At 42.6% G+C, this 17,122-nt stretch overlaps 1 protein-coding gene across 1 annotated transcript in view; it reads right to left on the minus strand.

The window, feature by feature from the left end:
- Window positions 1-17,122, minus strand: part of NEDD9 (neural precursor cell expressed, developmentally down-regulated 9) — a 79,226-nt gene that overhangs the window by 42,200 nt on the left and 19,904 nt on the right. The window lies entirely within an intron of this gene.

Here is a 17,122-nt window from a genome sequence, read left to right on the forward strand (position 1 = left end):
GGTTGTCCCCAAAAGATGGTCTTCTAGCTACTACCTCTCAAAACACCAAGTGTTCACTTCACCTGGGAAAGCCTGCTATTTAAACAGTGATTAGACACCAGAGGCCAAGATGGCTTTAATGATCTAGTGATGTCTGTTATAAAGAGTGACCATGGCAAATAAGGATTATTTGGAAGAGAGTGATAATTAACTCTGGTATCTCGGGGACAGGAAAGAGCAGGGAAAATAAATGTGTGGTGATTCTCCATGCTTTTTAAGTCAGACTCCTTAATCAGGCATGATTAATATGGTGCACATAATAGGAATCTTTGTATATGGGACATACTCCAGCTTGTTTAGATGAACAGGAAATAAATCTCTCCTTTTTGCCCGAGTTGGATCTTACCCAACATTTCTAGGTCACAGATGGACTCAAGACTATTTCTAGTGGTCTAAGGAAAAACAGCAAAGAATAATCTTGCACTACCAGATTACAAACATAACTTCATTCCATAGTACAGTGCTATCCTTAAATTCTCATGTGACTAATCCTTTAGAGAGGGATCCTATTGCTAAAATGGCTTCATGGCTTCTAAAGAATGTCATACTTTTATCTGCAATCTCCTCTGTTCTCTAGTTCCAGCATAAAATATGTGGTTGTACTATACAACTTTACTAAATGAATGTAAAAATATTTTTTTTTCTGTAGCGTCTTCTTGACTGCACATGCCCTAATACTTCGTCGGTATGAGTCCCCGTCAGTACAAAAGATGTCTTGGCTATTAGTGAGAAAAGTGAGCTTCTGCTTTCTGCAGTGCAGAGCATGCCGCTGTGAACGGGCTCCCTACACAGTGCTATAGCTTCACTGGCCATAACCCCTCATGGGGGTTTTTCTCTGGGGTTTTCTTTCCGTTTTTGTTGTTGATATTGATTCTTCTGGTTTTCCAAGAAGATACTTGAAATAGATAATATTTTATATGTGCTGAGTTTGAGGCAGCATTGTCTTAAGGGTAGCATCAAAATAAATTTGCGTAGTTTCAAGACAATACAGCTCATTTGTATGGTGTGTCCTTAGACACTTTATTTAAGAATTCTTCCAGTGATTATGCATAACCAGCTTACTATTGGGAGAGTGCAAATCTCTTTGGAGTGTTTCTTAACTGTAGAGTTTGACCTTTTATTTTCTTTTTGCATGTTTTTGCCCTTCATACTCCAAGGCTAAAAATTTCTCCTGGGAGGAGAAAATTTCTCCTAAGTACAGAGGATGCAATGGCTAAGCTGTTAGCATGGTATTGGACTAGCATCCAAATCTTGTTCCCTGAATAACCTCTGTATAATCTCTTTATGTGGCACCATTGTCATGAAGATAAATGCATTAAAGATTGTAAAATCACATTAATAAGAATTGGATAAGTATCAGAGACAAAAATAAGAAAAGTAGAATCGTATTTCTGACTTCACCTATGTTTAAATGCAGAGTGCATCTGGTTTCCAGTCATCCCACCACTAGTGATACTTTTCATGTAATTGGTGTTTTTCCTTTTTCAGAATACTTTACAATCACGTTATGAAACCTAAGGACATTTGAAAAGCTGTGCCTTCTGCTTTTGTTTTAGCTTGCATTGCTTTTAATGTACGTAAAATGTCCCGGACTGATCTTAATATGAGGTAACAGATGTGTTAATGTAAAATTCTAGTTGGGTTGTTCCCTTGTATATATTGTTTCGCCTTTATCGCTCTCCATAACTCATATTAAAAACTTTTAAGTAGATGCCACTGGAATGACACTTTGGGCACAAAACCACAAAGTCTATCGGTGTTGATAGATATACTTTACAATTATGAAGAAGCAGATACAAGAATTGGTATTTTACAGGGAGAAAAAGAGATTGCCGTCACACACCACCTCCTCAGTGAAGTCCCACTGCTCATTTTATTCACGCACCCACCCTCCCTCCCTCTCTCTCACCTACTCCGTTTACCGACTTAGGTTTTCTTTGCACTTTGAGGGGGTTTTTAATTTCCCCAAGGGTGAAATACTCCCGCTTAGTGCAACACTTCTAGCAGAGCTAGCAGCGTGGCGGAGCTCCCTGATCTATCACAAATATCAGGAATTAGATATACCTTGAAAGAGAGATTTGTAAATATGATCCTCTAACCTTGACGCATTACTATAAGAAGTCAGGATTGCGGCAAGCACACATTTGTGGTTAGTGCAAGCACTTTGCTTTTCTTGATGACCTTGTCGACTGCTGTGCCTTTACTATGTAATATTGTATTTCAGGTGTAGTGTAGGAAAGTTTTGAATTGGTTGCCTTGGATAATCAGCTCAATTATACAATGGAACATGCTGATGAGGAAGCCAAGACCTGGCATTACTGATGTCTGTGTTGTAGAGGCAACTTGAGCTATATTGCCAGGATTTATAACTACAGGGCCCTATTGAAGTTCTCAGGAGGGTAATTCATGTAATGTGTCTTTTTGCTTCACAGCACAGCAATGGCTTGATTCACCGCCTCATATTTTATGCCGCTGCAATTCTAGCGGAGTAGCAAATGGGTTCTGTGACTTCATCTTGTGCCTGGATCAACGGTTTTTGTTTGTTTCTTTGCTTTTGCCGAGGGCAATTAATATTACTCCTGCTCATTTGGGCAACCTACTGCTTGTCTCCTACTCTCATACACCATCCTGGTGAGCTTATTGCTTGCTTTATTTCTCACCACACCACTGGTCTGTGTCTTCCCAGTGCCCTCCTGATTGCCAGTTGGGGTTCTGGGATATTTGCGATACAGCAGCAGATGAAATGGTAGGGTAGCCAAAGGGACTGCTTGACAGCCGGGCTCTGCGGCTTGCCCGCCACAACTCTCAGCACACAACGTGAAACAGAGCTGTCAGCCAGGCTGGGAAGGGAATACCCGTTGAAGCAAATCAGCCAGCTATCGCCCTGTGACAATTGATAGGAGAAGAACATGAGACAGATATCCTGCTCTGAAAGGTTACTCAAACAAAAATCCCTTGTTCCTATTTCCCCATGACACAACTTGAAAAGGAGAGACACAGCAGAGTGTCTCCCTCACAGTTGAGAGAGTCTTTTCAGGAAAGGTCTGTGAGCTCTGTGTTTGGGAAACACTGAGCCATCTTTTTTTTTTTTCCCTGCACAAAGCCCTAACTATCCTTTGAATAATGTTGTGTGGCATCTGCATCACTTCTTGCTGTGATATTTGGCCAGGGGATTGGGATTAAAATTAATTTAGTTATAGTGCCACTGCACTTTACGAGCAAAGGAGTTGTGGTAATTAGCCTTGGTCCTGCCGCCTCTATAACGCTACCCGGACTGGTTCAGTGGGTATGCAGTGGATGGAATTTCTTCAGTATAGAATGGTTTTATACATACTCAGAGTGATGGAATTTGCTTGCTTGGACAAATCTGTTAAAAAAAGATGAAACGCTGCTGTTTCCTGAAAAGAACATTAACAAAAATCCACCAGTGACATGGGCAGGCTTCTTTATCTGTCTGCATAGAAAGACCCCCTCTCCAACCTCTCTAGGAGATAATGAGAAAAAGATTTCATTCTCACCCAAAGAAGGGAATATTTTGCATTTCAGCAAATCAGAACAAAGTCTGCTCTGTTTTTCTTTGACCAGTGATGGAAATCTTTTCAAGCAAGCGGTCTATTACATTTAACAGTAACAGAAGTCTGCCCTGGCAGACAGAAGGGTGGGTAGCGATCGCTGTAGTGCTCAGGTTTAAGTGCAAGGGTCAAATTGTGAGAATAAAAATTGTTAATAGAAGTATCTTTTTAAATTTGATTGTCCTTTGCCATTCTACCTAAGATGCCTTTTAACCACAGAGCTAGTTCACTTGCTTTGCTCTAGAATTCTGCATTTCCTTTAATATATATGAACTAATCTTACAGACATTCCACCTCCTTTCACAATAAAGCACAAAAGCTGTTCACGTTCTCAAGAAGGACATTTTATGCAGTGTTTCTTCAGGAATCGCTCATTTAACTTTGAAAGTCGACCATCAAGGCCCTGTTTAGTGACCCTCCTTCAGATAAAGGGAATAAATGCAGCTCCTTCTGTCCTCTCTGTTTTGCTTCAAATGCCAGCCAGAAAGAAACACACTGGTGTCCTCCCACCCAAAAGGTTTTGAAAGTGAATCCAGCCTTTGTTAGCTTGAGAAATCATGGAAGGCAGTTGGAGTTTAGATATTCTGGCACTGGCTATCAGTAAGCCGCTAGCCTGACCCAGTGAATAAAAACTGAAAAGTCTGTTCAGTTTAAAAAAAAAAAAAGGAGGAAAATAAATACCACCACAATTTCCACTTGTTACGAGAAGCAGGCGGTGACCTTCTCAAGGGAAAATGAACATGGGAAAGGGAAACAACGGAATCACTATTAAAACAGCATGAGGAACCCATCTCACGCTGGAGAAAGGAAAGGAGAGAATGTAAAATTGAAATGAAGTAAATTTATCTCTGGTCCAACGCTGAGCACTAACTGCAGATGAGGATGGAAGAGAATAGCTTTTCCAGGTCCGTGCAGCACAGCAGCTCCCCAGCCATCCGGCTGGTGTAGAGCACGTGAGTCAGGGGGACTTCATGTTCTCAGCAGCATTGGAAGGAATTTGTGGAAGACAGCAGCGATCGTAGCTGAGCTGCCACACGCACTTTGCAAAGCCGAGGCAAGTAAGAGCTCTGCGAACCGTGATACGTGCACTGGTGCAGATAACATTGGTGCATTGGGCAGGAGACATGGCAGAAGCCGGTGGCTTCAAGATGGGTGCAGGGCTGTGGCGGACTGGGTCCCCAGTGCTCGCCTGCCCGTGAACTGGTGGTGTTCGGAGGGCAAGAAGAATGTAAGGTATGTGGGGAAGACTGGAGAGGGAAGAGAATGTCAGGACGGAGCACGCAGTGGCCTATTCCTTCCAGAGATACTGTCAAAGGCTTATTCATTTCCCAAACAAACAAACCAGTCTAACAGTCGTGCTCGCAGAATACACTCCTTTGTTTTCCCCTCCGGCACTGAATATTTTTAATACATGGGTTAAAAAATACAGGCTTGCTTCCAGACGTGTGGCGTGCATGCCATTCAACCTACTGATGCCAAAAGAGGTTTTTTTTGTTTTTCTTAAGAAAAGCTGAGAAATAGCACAACTATGGAGACTGCAAAAGGCTTCTGTTCTCTCTGGTTCACAATTGTGCAGATGAAATATGATAAATGTAATATAGGGAGGTTGCTCAAGAGGAAATGTATGTTTAGACATCACAGCTTGTTTAAGGTGAAAGGAATCCAGAATTGGAACCGGAATTGCCTCAAACGAGAAACTTAGGCACAAAGCTTAGGCATGTTAAGCTTTTCATGCAGTCGTAAGAAGTCACAGTGCTGGCATCCAAAAGATCAGATCTTTACCTGAACTTTCTACTTTAACGTTCCCCAGTTTGGGCAAAACTCTGGAGCTGAGATTTTATCCACGTGGATCATGTTACATTACTCCACCAGGTATTAAAATTGTTAAAATAGGAGTGAATTGAGTAGGGTTTTTCTTTTCTTTTTGTTTTTAGGTTGGGGTTTTTTTTTTGGTGGAGGCCAACCAGCCCGCCACAGCACTATTATCCCAGTTTGGAAACACCCCAGGCTCTTTTGAATACATGTGTCCGCCATACTGGGTTTATGGGAATGAAGTCCTGACTCAAAGAGCACATAACCCACCCGCACAGGAGTTCCTTCATGACAGCAGGAGTGTGAGTGTGGACAATTAAAGGTTCACTTTCCTGTGACATCCTGTTTGACGTCTAGAAAGATAAGGTTTTGTAGACTAGCATCAGTAAGTTTTTCTCAGCAGGTGTGATCTCTCTCGCCTCCACACGTGCACACACAGAGTAATATGCAGCAATTCCCATCCCCAGAAGCTGTCTTGAACGTGGTAGCGCATGGCTCTGCTCTTTCCAGTCTCTGGTTCCCTGCTCCTACCTACTCTTCCTGCCTGCCTCTCCTTCCCCTCCTCCTGCCTCCCCAGCCCTGCAGTCGACAGGGTGGAGAGCCCCACTTCCAAACACACGTGCCAGCACTTTCCGCTGAATTTGTGAGGCAGGAGGTTGTACAGAAACATGAAGCTACAAAATGGCGTATAAAGAGGGGGGTGCGTTGAAGTCCTTACACATATATTAGATAGATTTAAAATACTGCATCAAAATCCTTGAAATCCCATGAATCCTCTGTGCAGAGCATTCTGCATCTTAGCCCCATCTCAGGGAGCCAGTATCAAAGAAACCCTTGTCTAAATACTCTCCCCTTCCCCCTGATTTGCAGAATGCACGCTACTTTAACTTGGCAAAAACTCAAAACTGACCCTAAAATACAAGCTTTCCTGACTGTAAATTGTCCGTCAGTTTTACACATCATCCAAGGAATCGTCCTGTGACCGAACTAGCCAACTGTGTCCATTTTGCTTGCAAAGCCCGTAGTTTTTGCTCTCTCTGGTTTTAAGAACCTTTTGTTGCGTATCTCCCACACTTCTTTAGCAAAGGTAATCTGCTGTTGTTATATTTTATATCCTCGTGTTTTCCCTCTCCCCATCTCTCACCAGCAACTCTTTCATAGCACCAAAAACATTTCTCTCTGGTAGGGCCAGCAGCTCAGTTGTTGTCCACTAGCCAGCAACCAGTTCTTTCCAGTGGGAGGAGGGGAAGCAAAAATGAAAATTTAATAAAAAGCAAATTAGGGATTTTAAAAAAAATCAGTCCAAAGGGGAAACTCCTGTTTTGCCTTTACCACCAAGCTTCCCATGAAGTCTCAGCCTGGAGGCGTTCTGAGGCTTGAGAAATTTCAGGGAAATTTGCTGCTTTTGGAGGTGTTTGGAGGGAGTATATCATAGAATCATAGAATAGTTTGGGTTGGAAGGGACCTTTAAAGATCGTCTAGTCCAACCCCCCTGCCGTGGGCAGGGACATCTTCAACTAGATCAGGTTGCTCAGAGCCCCATCCAACCTGGCCTTGAATGTTTCCAGGGATGGGGCATCCACCACCTCTCTGGGCAACCTGTGCCAGTGTTTCACCACCCTCAGCGTAAAAAACTTCTTCCTTCTATCTAGTCTAAATCTACCCCCTTTAGTTTAAAGCCATTCCCCCTTGTCCTGTCACAACAGGCCCTGCTAAAAAGTTTGCCGACACCTTTTTTATAAGCCCCCTTTAAGTACTGATAGGCTGCAAGAAGGTCTCCCCAAAGCCTTCTCTTCTCTAGGCTGAACAACCCCAACTCTCTCAGCCTTTCTTCATAGGAGAGGTGTTCCATCCCCCTGGTCATTTTCATGGCCCTCCTCTGGACCCGCTCCAACAGGTCCGTGTCCTTCTTATGCTGAGGGCTCCAGAGTTGGACGCAGTACTCCAGGTGGGGTCTCACCAGAGCGGAGCAGAGGGGCAGAATCACCTCCCTCGGCCTGCTGGCCACGCTTCTTTTGATGCAGCCCAGGATACGGTTGGCCTTCTGGGCTGCGAGCGCACATTGCTGGCTCATGTCCAGCTTTTCATCTACCAGTACCCTCAAGTCCTTCTTGGCAGGGCTGCTCTCAATCCCTTCATCCCCCAGCCTGTATTGATACCAGGGGTTGCCCCAAACCAGGTGCAGGACTTTGCACTATATACGATAGGAAAGTGATCATCTTCTCTCTCTTTCACCTGAGCCAGATCTGTGGAGGTCAGTTGACAGCCATAACAACAGAGAACGGCACGTGAAATGTCTCACACTGTCTGACTTATTTTCTCTTCTTTGGGTGTTGGTGTTTAAGCTCTTATCTCATACTCAGCGTACATTTGCATCTCCACAAAACTGCCAAAAATGGTTATCTTTGCTGCCATCGAAATCTGTTTATGGTCTACTCTCCCAAAATCATTCTTTAAAAGAAAATGACTGATTTCCAAACCCCTCCTTCTCTTCTGTTATTTTTAACAAGCAATTCAGTCTGATGTCGTTTAAAGAAAAGATCATTGCATTACTGCGTGTTGCAGGACTCTAAGGAAACAATACTAGAAGAGAAGGAATGTGGGAAATCTGTTCCCTCTCTTTTCCATTGCTGTCATTTGCAAACTCTGAATGCTTCCAGCAATGGGGTAGCCAAAGATGGGGTGAAAAGGACAGATTATGTTCCCATTGGCAAAGCTTCCCTCGACGTCACTGGGACCAGGATTTGGCCCATGCTGCGTAGCATCCCAAGCCTTGGCTTTGACTTAATTGGCTCCTCATAGTAGACTGTCTGTGCTGAGGGAGGCAGCGCTTGCAGATAACTCGGCTCTCATGAGTATGCATCACAGTTATTCTTCGGCTTGCTTCAGTCTGAATACTTACACTTGCACAGCTGATAGAAGCACCAGTCTTGGGATCACATGAAAGGAAGGCTGCACACAACCGTTTGCTGGTCCCTCCTTCAACACCTATGTTCTCTTCTCTGTCTGCCCTTTCCCTCACATCCGAATTGACTCATGGTGTTTGCTCCTGAAGTCTGATGAGGGCTTGAGTCATAAGGGTTGACACAAGGATTTGACTCCTCACCTCCTCAGAGTTCAGCCCTGTCTGGGAGCTGTAAGGATCTGTTTCCACACGTACTCGTGGCTTTTGAGGAGGGGCTTAGCTCATTTGTTGTGCCATAAAGTCCTGGAGAATGTACATCTGGAAGCCATTGCTAAAAATCCCTGGGAGTGTCAGGGTACTGGAGAGGCTCTCCTTTAAAGTTTTGAGATAGAGTGTGTTGGCTCTGGCTCTCTAGACAGTACGTAGGCACTGTAAACGGACCTTAGTCATGCTGTCAAAAGTAAGGCACTGTATTGCGTTGTAGTGAGCACAGCTGCCGTGGCATGGGTCCACAGTAGCTATTCCAGAAGTTGTTGCTTCCAGTGAAAGATCATGGTATGGATGAGTCTTTGCCCAAAAAGAAGACCATGAAGGCCGTATGTGTGCAATCCCCTGTCCCCAGAACATAAGCAGTGGTCTGACATGACCATCTGGTGTAAACGCTGGCTCAGAAACATGAAAGTCAAAGATGTGCTGGGAGAGCAGGTTTCAGGTATATATGTGTAGATAGGGTCAAAAGGTTTGGACTAAAGCTGGTGGAATAGGCTCCTTAGACTGGTCTTATGATTTCATTTTCCTTATTTCTCAGAGATGGATCTTCTGGTGCAGAGATCAAAAGTGGGAAAGCATAAGAAATGCAAGGTCCCAAATGCTGATTCCTGACCTAAGCACATGGGTGAAAAAGTCTGTCGGACCAAGTTGCATTTGTAGGAGCTGTAACCACTGTGGGGAGGAATGGAGGGAGACATTTCTTTGAATTTGTGGGAAAAGGGAAAAAGGGCAAGAAAAGGAAGATGGATAGAGAAATAGACTATTATTAATCAAAATAATGAGAAAGAAATAGTCAGGGGCATTAGGGATACAAAGCACCCCACACCTTATGTGGATCAGTACAGATTATAGCCTTTTCTGTCTTTTGAGAAATCTGTTCCCCTCCTTACTTTGATACTTAAAACATTCTGTACTTGATAAATAACAAAAAGTATGGTTCTTAAAGACCGAACCACATTCTGGTAGCAGCCAAGATAACTTTATGAAGACAGACAAACTTGTGTTAAATTAAAAAATATATATATCACACTAGAAAGTTATGTAATATTCTATTTTAAAATCATCTGGTCCTAATTTACTAAATTTACTGCCTCAGAGCTGATGCCAAACTGCTACATTTGATTTATAGAAATACTTTAGCACATTTTTCCATCAGGCTATTGTAGAGTATATTTACTGCCTTTTTATTATTGTTAAACATGCAGACTGCTTTAAAGGAAAGGAACATTTTTGAAGAGCTTATTGATAGTTTCTCACACGATGCCAGGAGACATGCAGATAGTAAACAATGCTGTGTACTTAGGAACATTCCACTCGATTTTCAACTCCTTCACCATCTTTTTTTTTTTCTTTGTAATTGAACAAAGTGATCCATCTGGTAAATGGATGTTTGAAAATGTCCGGTTTGTGCCAAACCACTTTTCTTAAGCACAGACTACATTTTTTTCAGGCAGATATTTAAACAGCAGCCGTACTGTGATGCATTGCTAACCATTAAAAAACACACACAAAACCCAGACAGCGGGCAGGGGGGAGTCGGGGTGGGAGGAAGCTTAACAAATATTCCATTAAAAATCTATCTAAAAATATCATGCTAAACAACCCTCCTTCTTCCCCTTTCTCTCCCTGACAAGGGTTTCCAAATGGGAAGTGACTACTAGGGAGTAGAACCTATGACCTGTGTTCAGTGGAGTGATTGAACGCGTGCTTAACTTTACGCACGTGCTCAGGTCCTTCCTTATTCATTTGTATGTGTGTGCTTCACTGAACTGGGTCCTTGATGAGTCTTTGTCTGCTTGTGCAACAAAACTGTGTTCCAGAAGAGTTATGTTTTTCAAGATTTTGAGAAGTCATCATAGCTTTTTTTCTCCTGCATCCATCTCCCTTTGAACTTATCCACAAAGTTTGCACCATCTGCAATGAGTTCTCAAATTTATGGATATTGGGTGGAGCTCTGGTTCAGGCCTTTCCCTAATTTTTATTCATCTCTGTATACTGATTTCTGAACCCAGAAGTGCCAAAATACCACAAGCAGAGGGAATTTTTCTCGTATTTCCAGCTTGAGCAGAAGTAGGTGGTATTAGACATCCCCTCTTAGTCTGTGGTAAACTCAGACTAATTCAGATCTAATCTAGCATGTAGTCATACCAAAAAGTCCCCATGCAGTTAACTGAAACTTGTCTTGCCTGCTTTCATTTTGATACCTTTCTTTCCTTGTCCATCTCTACAACTGCTCTCTGTTGAGTCTTAGATTCAAATTCAGAGTCTCCTGAAGTCACACAACCAACTAACCAACTTCAGGGACTTTAACTTCAGCCCTGTTTTGAGTCCATAAATTCCCTCCCATTTTAAAGCCTAAATCTCTGAATAATTTTGAAGCTCAAGGGATTGATATTTTTTGCCTTGAGGCAGCAAGACATCAGACTTTTAATGCCAGCTTCAAAAAAGCATCAATGCTTTTAAAGTGTCTGGTCTCAATAGCAGTACTTCCAGGTGAGTTGGGTTTGCACAGCTGAAGAGGCTGTTACTTCAGTAAAAGAATGAGAGGGTGTAATCCCGGTCCTAGCAAAGCTGACTCAAGTGTGGCTGTGGCTCCACGGTATCATCTGTTTAGTCTCAAGATAGAGAAGACTTAGTCAGCTATCCCAGTCTTACAGTGCCAAGGCAAAACTGCTGTCTATTTTGTATCCATGAATGCCTTGCCACTGTGTCTGCTTGTAACATCCCAAGATTTTAGGACATTTCAGTTTTGTGAAATAGGTTACTAGGCTGTTGTGGTTTTTGTAGTTGTTGTTATGGTTGTTGGAGAAGGACTGTCAGAAAAGGGGAACTGTGTGTGTTGCCCACCATGAAAGGCTCCTGACTGAGAATTTTCCCTGCAGCTCATCAAGTACAAATCCACCAAATCTTCTGAAATGCTTCTGTGATATAGATGCATGACAGCCACTCATGAAGAAATGGACCGACATGAAGGGGAAGAGGGTAAAGAGGTTGCAGGTGGGAAAAGAAATGATTCAGCACTAGTTTTTGTGGGCTGGCATTTGTGTTTGCAGGTCAAAGTCAGTGTAAAGTTGTAAATGTTCTTCTGTGTTCTGCTCTGGAAAGGAGATAACGGCGCAAGACAAGCAAAGCGCTAAAGTCTAAATTTAATTTGACAAACCATGAAAATGAGACAATTATGTGCTAGCTGGTTGAGGTCCAGAGATGTCACCTCCCATTACTATCATTTGTTGAGTAGTTGCCAACATTTGTCCGTTTTCAGAGCCCCATCAATGCTATAGAAGAATATTTCTGGGACTCCTCAGCAGTCTGAAGAAGAGTGGAGCTTTGTTACTCGGGAGCTAATCCCCTTAAACCACTTCCTCTTCCCATTGGAGTGAGGTTTTCTTAATGCCTTTTTGTGTGTTTTGTTTTGTTTTAATGACCAGTGCTCTTGGGGCTGTTTCCAGGTCTCCCTGAAAGGTCAGGTCTGCTTTTCTCTTTGCTTGCCATTCATATGGTGAGTAGCAAGTGCTCCTCCTGCCCCCTTCCCTCAGGCGTTGCGGCTGCTCTGTTTGCTGACCTCAATTCTGTTCTTTGAGGTTGACAGTGGTTATTTCATTATTTCACTCTTTAGAAAAATAAGAGACTTCCTTAAAAACTTGTGAATTTATATTCCTTCTTGCTATTTATCACTACTTCACCCAAATATATGGGTAAATAAAAAGTGCATCTGTATCTTTCAGCCTTTTCTTTGCACAGTGATACAACGAAAGACACATGACGCAGAGAGGAATTTTTCCACCTGCAGCTCTGGACAGCTTTCAGCTCTGCTTTAATGTTTGTGGTATTGTTTTCTCTTGCAGGGTTTGTTCTGCATCTCAGAAAACAAAACCAAACATACATGTGACATGTTTATATAGTCATGGTTCTAGACTTCAGATGTCTTGTATGTTAGCAGGTGTCCCCAGATAATCTAAAATCTATCAGGTGTGCCACTTTTATAGATATACATGATATAACCACTTAATTAAACTAGCCATACATCCTAGAGACTGCATCTGTCTTTGATTCGTGTAAGATCTTGGTGGTGTTGAGAAGCCACAAGCTGTACTGAAGCTGCTCAGTTTTATGAGTGATTACTGCCTCTTGGGACCAGTCCAGCTGGTAAAGCTACATTGAAGTAGGTGACAGTTGCATTCGTGTGTGTAGGGTAATAATTCTGACTTAACTACATGTAGATGAATTCATATAGATGAATTCTAAATGCTCACCATGAATGATGTGGTTAGATACAGAAAAATCTGTTGGGGTATGAGAAGGTTTAACTTAAGAGTGAGTCCAGCCTTCAAAGCAGCAACTACCTTCTCTCTAATCAAGAACCTGTCTTTTCATAACAGTATTAAGTTCCAAAGTTCAGAGCCAGATGGCTAATATGAGCTGGATGAATTTTGCTTCCTTCTCTGTCCATTACTTACTTACAAACAATTTGTGATATTTCTCAGGTTGGCCAATTTCTTTTCAAAAGAATTTGGGGGTGTTTTTGCTCGTATCATGGCTCCTTTTTATTAGAAAAATCATCTCTTGAATTTTTTTCCTGCTAGTCTTGACTCTCTGATCCATTCCCCTGCAAGGTTTCAAAAATGAATTGATTGCAGAGAGTGACACTTTTGGACCAGATGAGGTTAGAAAACAAGTGCTGAGATGCTAATATGAACCCATCTCTAGACCACAACCATGACTAATGTGAGAAAAGGAGTACTGGAGAAGAAGTTGGTTCATTTAGCTGTGTTTTTTAGCAGAGGAAAATAAGGGAAGGATTACATACATTATAGTCTGTCAATGGTTTACTGACCACACTGTGGTTAAATTTTGGTTAAAAGAACATCTCCCAGTATTTAAATATATATTGACCTAGAACTATATATGGCAGAGATGTAATACACCTATTTGATCACGTAGTCCTGTGCATTTAAGAAAATTTACTGCATCCTCTACTACAGGTTTTTCCCTGGCGTATGTGGTAGGTCAGCAATCTCTGAACTGCTGGCTGTTCTTTGAGATAGAGTAGTAGTATCATCAGTATTTTGCAGGAAGGAAGACTGAGGCACTTGGTGATTTGCTCATGATCACACAAGAAGTGCAAAACAGCTGAGGTACAGGCAGCCGTGAGCTGAATGGCAGGGAGAATTGGCTACTCGGCTGTGACACGATTGCTTAATAGGGGAGCACAGACATTGCTCGATGGGGCTGCTGTATCTTCACTGAATCTCCCTCATTATATCCTTGGCTGTGTTGTAATGCTGCAAATAGCATCTAGCTGGATTTCCCTTGCTCTCGTGTCTGTGTCTTCCTTCCCCTCAAAAATCAAAGTGGTTTGGAGGTTCGGTTCACTTAGGCATGTGAATGTTTGAGGGCTAGATTTTCAAAAGTAAATGTGGGTCTGCTAGGGATGGGTCTGGGTTGCCTAAGCATGGAGTCTATGGACAGGTATCTTAGGGTATCCCAGCTGACATATAGCTGCTACTCCAGGAAGGCAGGGATATCCAATAAGTCCTATTGCATTATGCCCATCCTTGCATGGACAGCTGAGGGTTGGGTGCCTGAGCCTTTTGAATCCAACCCCTGAACGTTTGTTGGGATCATGGCCAAGATATCCAAATGTCCTGGCTCAGCAAAGCTGAGCTAGATTTTGAGACCTGCATCTCCCCTGTCCACAAATGCATTTCTTCTGGCAGAAACCAGACATGCAGAGGAGAAAACACATAAAATAATAATCATCACATCTTCAAAATATGTTTGAGCTGTTTCCAGGTAAAATTTTGGTCCGGGAATTCTGGGAGCAGGAGCGATTTGGTAGTCAGAGTAATAGTAGTAGAAAAATCCAGGCCAGTTTCCGGTCCCTAAGGTTCAGCCAAGTGAAAATTCATCCATTGTGAAATTGTCACAGCCTGCTTGCTTAGGCGGCCATGACCTCTGCCACTTTTATCCTGTAAATACAAAGTGACCTCTTCCCTGGTCCAGCAAGGAACAGAAAATGATTCATTGCAGTCAAGCATCTCAGTGCTCAAAGTAGCCAGTAAGTTTTTCCCAGGACTTCTAAAAAGCCTGTTCATTTGATGGAATGCACACAGAAGGCAAAGATACGGTAGAGCGAAATGACTCTTTTCAGTTGCTTTCTGTTTCTACTAATTTGTGCCGTACTTAAAAACAAAAGACCCCTAAATCCATTACTGATTCAGTAACTTCTGCATCAATATCCTACTCTCTGCACCAGCAATCTAACTACCTTGCTAGCTGCAGCTACAAAATGTGTCTTTCTGGTTTTTTAGAGTGAAATCACACCTCACACTGGGAGTTTCTAGGTCATATGCTCATATTCAGAAAGGATGTGGTTTTCCTGTTCTGTAGGTTGTGATGTAGAGCTGCACCAAAATGGATTCTGAGAAAGCTTGCTGTGTGGTGCTAGCCGTGACAAATGCTTCACCATTATTCTTCGCAAAAGGATGAAACCCACTGTTTTAATCTTCTGAACTGCAGCTAGCCTGCTAGGAAGGCTAGACTCAGGTTTAAGTTGCACGCTGGGCACAGTAGGACAATAGAACAATAACTAGAAGGACAGAGGGACAAATTGAGACATGCAGCACAATGATTTTCACCCAAGTGCTTAGTAAAACTAGCCCTTACTTACTCTTTGCTTTGGCTTCTGCTCATATTGAAGGTGCCACTACAATAAATCTTGACTCTCTCAACCTCCATGGCAGGTACCTAACTAGACTTTGCATCCTGGCTTGACTCCATACCCACAAAGCTGCACTATACAAGGAATCCTTACATGCCATCTTTTTGCTTGCCAAACATCTGCTAAGTCCTTGTCAGTGCTTAGGAGGTCTAAGTCTGAGCCCTCTGGCTTTGGAGTCTGCAAAGGGCCTCACTGTGCTCACGGGAGCTAGTTTGTGCAACCAATTCTCATTCAGTTACGAGAGGCTTAGCAGACTTCCCAGGAGTATGGGAGAAATGTAGGTGGGGACTTCTGCTCCTTAAACCGAATGAGGGGGATAAGCAGATGCAGTGGTTCCTCTGAAGCTTCTGCCGGAAGGGCTACACATTTCTAGGAACACAGGGCTCGTTGCGTGGGGACTAGCTGTGTCACTGAAGAAGCTTTGTTCATTCACTGAACCCAATCCTGCTAAATGTCGTAACACAGAAAAGAAGATTATCTTTCCTTTTTGCTGGCAGGCAGTCATGGTTCATCAGCAGTGCATTTATATCTTCAGGGAGGGAAACACTCTGCTGGGAGCTCAGCAGTCCGTGGGTCTTTATGCATGAGGACCAAAGGTTCTCTGTCCTCCTTCCTGATAGATTTGCTAATAAATTGAGAAGAAAAAGGGCTCACCACATTAATGACATTCCTCCACTCACTGGCAAGCAGTGGACACCTCTTGTGCTAGGTGCTGAGGATAGCCCTGATGTGACTAGGAGATGTGCATAGCTGTGCAATTAAAACATCCACCCACATCCTGGGAGCATTCGCCATACTCGCTGCTGTTGGCCAGAGGGTCAATGCCTGCTAATGCTCCTTAGTAAATCTGCAGCTGCACTACATTTGACAGAACTGGAACTGCTGAACATACTCAGCACTGAGTTCTTTACTGCTAGCACTGAAATCATGTCTCCATCTTTCTTCTCCTTTAGAGAACAAAAAAAAATAGCTTTATAATAAAAAATCCCTCAAAATCATAGTTTTAAACTGCTACCAAAAAGAAGTTTTAAGGAAATATTTGGCCAACCAATTAGCAAACTGATCTTTAAGGACAAGCTCTTGAAATTATTGCATAATTCCCAGTCTCCAACCCCATAATGAAAAAAAGTGACCCTTCCCTAAAACCACCACCTGGCTACAAATAATTATTTCATTTCAAGGAAAAGTTGGTATTAAAATAACTAGACCAATTATATGCATTACATTTTAATAAACTTCCAGACCATCACATTTATGCTGAAGTGGCTTTTTCTCAAAAGAAAATGTTTAGAGCATAATCATCATACATAGGTTGGGTCCTTTTTCCCATAAATCTGGTTTGAGTGTGAAACACGGGCTTCACAACGATTTGCTTTTGGTCTTGATTTCATCTGGATTTTTAATGGGATGCACAACGATGTCAAAATGGCTTCTGACCTAAACAGCTCATCGTTCTCCTGGTAGGGCTGGAGACCACGTACGATGACTTAAGAGACAGTAATTGCTGGCGGACCTTGGGTATCTTCTCAGCCTTCTAACAGAAGGTAACATTTTACATAGAGAAGATGTTACTGCAAAATTTCAGCCCATACGGTAAAAAATAGAGTCAAGACAGACATGGTAGTGTGGGGACTGCAAAAGCAAAGAGCTAGCTCAGGGCATGTTTGCATTAACCCAGAGGAACTAGATACATTCTCCAGCTTATTTTTTTTATTCAAACATAACCTCAGGTCTGCTAAACTGTTCATAACATTCAGCAATGGAAAGTTTCTAAAAGCTTGCATTAGTTGGATTTTCACAGTG

This window comes from Aptenodytes patagonicus, chromosome 2 (genome assembly GCF_965638725.1).
Source record: "Aptenodytes patagonicus chromosome 2, bAptPat1.pri.cur, whole genome shotgun sequence".
In the NCBI taxonomy this organism is placed as follows: domain Eukaryota; kingdom Metazoa; phylum Chordata; class Aves; order Sphenisciformes; family Spheniscidae; genus Aptenodytes; species Aptenodytes patagonicus.